Here is an 8,046-nt window from a genome sequence, read left to right as displayed (position 1 = left end):
AATAATATTAAATAAACTATTTCAAAACATTTATATATAATGCACACATTTCGTACTCAATTCACAAAATGTATCAATGTCAAACTTTAAAGACAAATGTAAACAAAAGTAGAACAGTATCCTCTCTCACCTAGATACTTGACATTAAAGACATGAAAATAGCTGTTCATTATAAAATTGTATACAAATAAAGGCAATCAGTTTTAGTGAAATACAACTATTTAAATAGCCATTCTTAATAAATTAAATGTATTATATTTTATGCTCGGAAACAAATATATAAATGGAAATATGTAGCACCAAATATATTGTTGTTATATAAACCCGATTCCAAAAAAGTTGGGACACTGTACAAATTGTGAATAAAAACAGAATGCAATGATGTGGAAGTTTCAAATTTTGATATTTTATTCAGAATACAACATAGATGACATATCAAATGTTTAGAATGTTGAGAAAATGTATCATTTTAAGGGAAAAATAAGTTGATTTTAAATTTCATGGCATCAACACATCTCAAAAAAGTTGGGACAAGGCCATGTTTACCACTGTGTGGCATCCCCTCTTTTTATAACAGTCTGCAAACGTCTGGGGACTGAGGAGACAAGTTGCTCAAGTTTATAGGAATGTTGTCCCATTCTTGTCTAATACAGGCTTCTAGTTGCTCAACTGTCTTAGGTCTTCTTTGTCGCATCTTCCTCTTTATGATGCGCCAAATGTTTTCTATGGGTGAAAGATCTGGACTGCAAGCTGGCCATTTCAGTACCCGGATCCTCCTTCTACGCAGCCATGATGTTGTAATTGATGCACTATGTGGTCTGGCATTGTCATGTTGGAAAATGCAAGGTCTTCCCTGAAAGAGACGACGTCTGGTTGTTCTAGAACTTGGATATACCTTTCAGCATTGATGGTGCCTTTCCAGATGTGTAAGCTTGTCCTCTTTAGTCCGGATGACATGGCGTCCCAGTTTTCCAAAAAGAACTTCAAATTTTGATTCGTCTGACCACAGAACAGTTTTCCACTTTGCCACGGTCCATTTTAAATGAGCCTTGGCCCAGAGAAAACGCCTGCGCTTCTGGATCATGTCTGGATATGGCTTCTTTTTTGACCTATAGAGTTTTAGCTGGCAACAGCGAATGGCACGGTGGATTGTGTTCACCGACAATGTTTTCTGGAAGTATTCCTGAGCCCATGTTGTGATTTCCATTACAGTAGCATTCCTGTATGTGATGCAGTGCCGTCTAAGGGCCCGAAGATCACGGGCATCCAGTATGGTTTTCCGGCCTTGACCCTTACACACAGAGATTGTTCCAGATTCTCTGAATCTTTGGATGATATTATGCACTGTAGATGATGATAACTTCAAACTCTTTGCAATTTTTCTCTGAGAAACTCCTTTCTGATATTGCTCCACTATTTTTCGCCGCAGCATTGGGGGAATTGGTGATCCTCTGCCCATCTTGACTTCTGAGAGACACTGCCACTCTGAGAGGCTCTTTTTATACCCAATCATGTTGCCAATTGACCTAATAAGTTGCAAATTGGTCCTCCAGCTGTTCCTTATATGTGCATTTAACTTTTCCGGCCTCTTATTGCTACCTGTCCCAACTTTTTTGGAATGTGTAGCTCTCATGAAATCCAAAATGAGCCAATATTTGGCATGACATTTCAAAATGTCTCACTTTCAACATTTGATATGTTATCTATATTCTATTGTGAATAAAATATAAGTTTATGAGATTTGTAAATTATTGCATTCCTTTTTTATTCACAATTTGTACAGTGTCCCAACTTTTTTGGAATCGGGTTTGTATTTAGATTGTGGTATTTATTCATGTTTGTCATAACAGTTAATGTAAACGTACCTATACAAAAACTGCACTGCAAAAATCTTTAAAAATAATGTCTTTGGGAATACCATTATAACAAACAGCATGTCCTCTACATGCTACACTACCTGGCCGTTACGCAGTTCATGACAAATGCAAAAGGTGTTTAAAATGATAACTTTTTACACCAAGTACCACCTCAGAAAATATTTGGCTCTCCAAGTACCACCATATTGACCAACATTAAAATAGCTCTGCACAGTTCAAAAACGAGGCTGTTTTATTCCTAATAAGAATATTTATTATTGCCAGCCACTTTAAACATTGTAAATACAGTTTGAAGATTAACACTGCACTGTGCTTGCATACAGAGGTAAATAAAAAACTTAAATGATTAATTTAAAATGATAAATGCACTGTAACTAAAAGTTAAATAAAAACTGTGCTGTACTTCAATTTAAAGTAAAAAATGTACAGTACTTTATCAAAAAATTAACACAGGCATCATTTAGCCACCTTTTTAGTGTTTTAACATTAATTTATATTTAATTCAGTGATTCCTCTGCGTACCACACTTTGAGAATCAGTGTTTAAAAAAAATACTAAAAGACTGTATGCACTGTGCAGAAACTTTAATGAAGAACAGCAAGCAAAACAAAACAAAACAACAACAAACACACAGAAGTGAAGTGTGCTTGACGAGTCCAGGTGTTTATGGTGAGTAGACTGCCATGGTCAAAACTGGCTGGGATTCGGAGACTCAGGCAAAAAATGTTGGAGTTCGCTGGCAGGCTCCCATGTGTCATCCCAAGTTTTGCCACTGTGAACAAAAATCAAGATCATTGCTGGGTTTAATTTAGAGAGTTCACTGACATTTACTGATATTTGTTAAAGTGGCATTAACCCTGGCTACATAACTGTTTAAAAACACTCTTGGATTAGCTGGAAAAGGGTTATGACTTGCAGGATACTGAATAGGTTTTAATATTTCAGCATGTTTACATGTTGCTTTCCAAGCAGATCTGGCAGTTCTACACTGTAAAAAATTACCATGATTTTAACAGTAAAAAACTGTGAAAATTATACAGTAAAAACATGTTAAATGGTTAACGGTAAGTTCCTGTAAAATTCACAGGGAAAAAACGTAAACTGACATTCCCAGAATTCCCTGCATTGCATTTCAAATTTTCTTTGAATTTGATGCTTTTTCTGATCAGTTATGTTTATTAGGGTTGTATGTTACATCTAATGTTGTTAAATAAATGTTTATTGCATATTTCAGTTTAATGAGTCTCACCATGATGGTGTTTAGTGTTTGTGTGAATGACACTGTGTGCCTTCTATATATGTTACTATTTAAAAGCTGCTTGTGATGGGCTTAATTGGTTCATCATGTGACTTTCTCATCACCTTCTGCATTTGGTGGTTATCAGTGTATTTCAAAGGTACAAAACAGATTTCAGTACTTCAATAAGTTGGTATATTAACATTATATCAGTTAATGAAATTACGGTATTTAAATGTAAATTTAAGTTAAAACCATAAAACCTAAAATGGTGTTACCGTATTTTTTACGGTAGAATTCCGGCAACCACAGCTGCCGTTTTTTTACCGTAATTTTTTTTTTTACAGTGTACAAACTCAGGGATCAGGATAGTGACTGCATCTTGCTCCCACTGCCATTCATCATTATTCTCCTCTTCTTCATATTTAATACTGCTCTTTTCTTTCTCGCTGCCTTAATCTTCCTCATGCATTTTATCACCACTACTGTCACTGTTGTCGTCTTCATTGCAAGACACTACTGGAAACAATTATTGCTCCAAAACCTCAAAAAAATAACATGCAAGTTTATTAATTTGAGTCTTGATGGATGTATTGTTACATCATCTAGGACAGTTTAGAACACAGATCACGTTTGACTGCAATCACATGTGATCTTAGAAATATTGCTAAATTATGACAAGTTTAGTGTTTCAGATGCTGAAAAATTATTTTATGCGTGCATGATTCACTACTACCGTAACGCATGTCCTTGGTCAATGTCCTGCTCAATAAATAAGCTTCAGCTAGTTGTGTATGTAGCAGCTTGAGTACTTAACTAGAAACCAAAAATATGATCACATCAGCCCTATTTTATTGTCAATACACTGCCTGCCTGTCAACTATTATTTAAAATTGTATTAATTACTTAGAAAGCGCTGAATTGTCCAGCTCCCACAATCCATTGTGTCCACTTCGATCACAAAGTTCTGGGCTCTTACTAATAACTAGATATCTAAATCCTCACAAGGAGGTAGATCATTCTCCTATTTGTATCCAAAATAATGGAATATTCTTTCAAGAATTTTAAATTCAGTCACACTCTCTGAGTTTCAGTCCAGACTACTGACCATCGCCCATGTCCTAGCGAAACCTTGCATCATTTTCTTACAGGCTACCTCAGAGGATCAACCATACAATCAGGGAGCTTTCTCTTGCCATAGACATTAATATAAGTAGCTTCCATGCTGCTTGCAAGACACCATTTCAACTTTGCCTACATCATATTGGTCACGGAATAGACTACTTAGCATTGCATTGGAATTAAATAGTTAGTAATACACGACTTACCACACAATGCAAGGCAACCAGTGGACTTTCAATTCTGCTTTTCCCTACACACACACACACACACACAAAGTAATAATTATTTGAGCTGTTTAAGCAATCACTGGATAGGACATAACATATTGTTTTATTATCTTTAAAGACCAGAATCAGTCACTGAGACAAGCAAGCCGCCTAATAAAAGACATTTTACCTCATTTATTCTTTCTCCAGTTATTTTATCAAATAGGAAGATCTTCTGCCTACTACATTTCCGGCAACCTTAATGATCAAAAGACAATGAAAATTTATTAAGCAATGAGTGTCATGCTTTGTAGTTGAATCTCAAGTTAATAGTTATAATTTCGCTTGTGAGGTGATCTGTGGTCCAAGTGACTTTGTCCCTGCTTTTTGTTGATCAAGCAAAATGTACTGGGCTGGGTTTCCCAAAGCCCTCTTAGCTCAAGTCAGTGATTGACATTAACCACAGCCCTTGGACACTGGTCACTTAAACACAGCTAAATAACTAAAGAACAAAATACTTGCCCTTTTTTCTCTTCTTCACACATGGCCCCTCCTGACTGAAGGAGAGATCTGTGGTGATAAGAGACGGAGGAGAGACAGAGGTGGCAGAAGGTGCTGGTGAACAAATTGAGGTTTTTTTCTTCCTCTGTCGCAAAGACTTAGAGCATGGCAGAGGAGGTAGAGGAGGAGAAGAGTGTGGAGGAAGAACAGCTGTAAATGTAGTAGAGGAGGGAGGAGAGAGAGAAGTAGGAGAGTGTGGGGAAGACAGAGGAACAAAGTTGAGTATAAATACAGTCTCGGACTCCTTTTTGAGACTCTCCGGCAGCTCCACGGTGAGGCTCTCCGGCTGCTCCACGGTGAGGCTCTCCGGCAGCTCCACAGTGAGGCTCTCCGGCTGCTCCACAGTGAGGCTCTCCGGCTGCTCCACGGTGAGGCTCTCCTGTTTCATGGTGAGGCTCTCCGGCAGCTCCACGGTGAGGCTCTCCTGTTTCACACTGAGTCTCTCCGGCTGCTCCACAGTGAGGCTCTCCGGCAGCTCCGCGGTGAGGCTCTCCTGTTTCACGCTGAGGCTCTCCGGCAGCTCCACGGTGAGGCTCTCCTGTTTCACAGTGAGGCTCTCCGGCAGCTCCACGGTGAGGCTCTCCTGTTTCACGCTGACGCTCTCCGGCTGCTCCACAGCGAGGCTCTCCGGCTGCTCCACAGCGAGGCTCTCCGGCAGCTCCACGGTGAGGCTCCCCGGCTGCTCCACAGTGAGGCTCTCCGGCAGCTCCACGGTGAGGCTCTCCAGCTGCTCCACGGTGAGGCTCTCCGGCTCCAAAATGGAACTGTTGCTGTTGTGCTGCTCTGCTATGGGGATCTCATTGTCCAGCTGCTGTGCTGTGGAGGTTGCTTTAATACAAGTTTACATTCATTTCAAATCTGTACATATTAACACAAGTATTTTAAATAAGTATTATTTCTGAACAAAAATCTTGCTCTTACACTTAGTCAAGATAAATTCATAAGCCCTTCGCATCTTCTCCAAAACATTTCTTGTGGCAGGAGTGGGGTGCAGATGGGTAATTATGTCGGCAACCCACTTATTTGAAGCCGTTTTATTTTGTTTGCCAATAAATAAAATGGGCTTGTAACCCACTGCCTCAAGTTTCCGCACCTGAAATGAACAAAAGCAGTTACTACACATTAGTTAAACCCACTGAATTAATAGATACATTAGTACGGTATAAAGCAATTTTATTTTAAGGTCATTTAATGGAGTGCAATGCAAGAAAATGAGCCTTAATCTGTTTCATAAAGACTATTATTTGAGAAAAACATTACTGCATCTTGCATTTTATACGATCACAGTTCAATTTCAGATAAGGCCAGAGATACTCAGTTTCTACAGTTGTCAACATGACTGACTCATTATTTGACAGAAAACACAACTTATTGTTTCTCCTCAGCACAATTTAAAAATAAAAGAGTCTTCCTTGTATGAAATAAGACTAACAAGACAAAACACGGGCTTTCAGTTACACTTCAAGTAACACTTATGAAAAATTTGCATTTTTTACTTACTGCAATACAGGCAGAATCAAATATACGCCCAGTATTTCTGCTGTTCACCACAGATTGCCCCCACTGGCTATCCAGCGACACCACTTTGTCTTTTATTTTTTGTTTAGTGGACAGACTTCCAAAGCAGACATAACAACTTTTCCTGCTTGCCTGATTGGGAGTCTGGCAAGATGGGCAGGGCCGGAATTTGGGCCTAGTCATCACTTGACAAGAAATATACACAAAAACAGACAGATGTGTTCAAATAAAGAGAGTTTTTGTAGGACCTATTGAGAGAAACAGAAAGATGGACAGATACGACAATGTAAACAGAGAGAGAGACAAGTACAGGTTAACAAGACAGACGTGGCTCTTAAAAGTGCCTTTGGTGTGTGTGTGTGTGTGTGTGTGTGTGGAGGGGTTAAAATAATGGAGAATGTTGGAAGCTGGCAAATCTGAAAGACCTGATAAAAGAAAAAAATATATTCAGAATTGAACTCCTTACATTTTTACCAGTATTTTCTTCATCGATGTTGGCAGATTGGTCAGTTTCCGACTGTTTTTGAGTTGCACTGCGTGAGATCAAATGGGTTTGGACAGGTGGCATTTTGATATTTCTGTTGTACCCTTTTTTTTCTTTAAGGCAAATGACAAACGTGGAAAATAGTTTACAACGTAGTTACAACGTAGCCTTCTTTAGAGAAGAACACTTAATTTGCTTTATTATGACATATTGTAAAATTGTGATGAGCCACGGTATTGTTGTAGTTATTAATTAATTTGTATCATTTATTATTAAGATTTGTGTGTTTACTGTATAATTCTGTGTGGGTTTTGAATTACTGGAAAACACACCAATCTGGCAACACTGACCTTCATCTGAACATTTATAAATGGTTGTGAGCTACTGTAATATGGGGAACTAAAAACACATCATAACTAAAACTCATACAGTCTCCTATGATATTACCTTGCATTATTATATACGAAAAAAAATAAACAAAATTAGCTAACTTAGCTAGCGTACTATTTGGTGCAGCAAGTTATATTTTTATAATGTCTGCTGTCAAGAAACTGCTACTTTGCACTTCTAAACGTTCTAAACACAACTTTGTGTCAAACATAATCACAGCACATTAAATACTTATCAACATAAACAAGCCTGCGACAAAAATACCAGCATTACCCAGTGCCTTAAAAAATAACGCCAAGGGATCCTGACCAAGAGTCCATATGTAACAAGTTGGGAGTGAGAACGTGTCGGAACACGTGTAGGCAGTGTGGGATCTGATCACGCTGTCATTGGCTGATTCCTGTAGACTCCGCCCACTCCTCCTCCAGCACCAATGAGAGCAGTTTATTTTTCTATGAAACTAATGTGCAAACATAGAAGCCTTTAGGGTTTGAAATTTAAAAAATGATCTTGGGCTACTGAAAGCTTTTATGTATTTTTCCTGTAGAAATAACACGCTTTTAAACATCCTTTAAAAATGTACTTGAAGCAAAGCTGCATATGGTATTAAGGTTTAAGTTTGCCCCACACTTCACCTCTTTAAACAAGTGA

General features: G+C 38.3%; 1 long non-coding RNA gene across 1 annotated transcript; it reads right to left on the bottom strand.

Moving 5' to 3' along the window:
• Nucleotides 1-2,142: 2,142 nt before the first annotated feature.
• LOC131523345 (uncharacterized) lies at nucleotides 2,143-5,301 on the bottom strand. The gene is made up of 3 exons (XR_009266754.1): nucleotides 4,633-5,301; nucleotides 4,443-4,486; nucleotides 2,143-2,649 (listed from the first exon to the last, which is right to left on the bottom strand). It is a non-coding gene; the product is annotated as an uncharacterized LOC131523345 (long non-coding RNA).
• Between the last annotated feature and the right edge of the window lie 2,745 nt (nucleotides 5,302-8,046).

This window comes from Onychostoma macrolepis, chromosome 17 (genome assembly GCF_012432095.1).
Source record: "Onychostoma macrolepis isolate SWU-2019 chromosome 17, ASM1243209v1, whole genome shotgun sequence".
Classification (NCBI taxonomy): Eukaryota; Metazoa; Chordata; class Actinopteri; order Cypriniformes; family Cyprinidae; genus Onychostoma; species Onychostoma macrolepis.
Note: the sequence above shows the minus strand (reverse complement) of the source record. Positions and strands in the feature narration are given on the sequence as shown.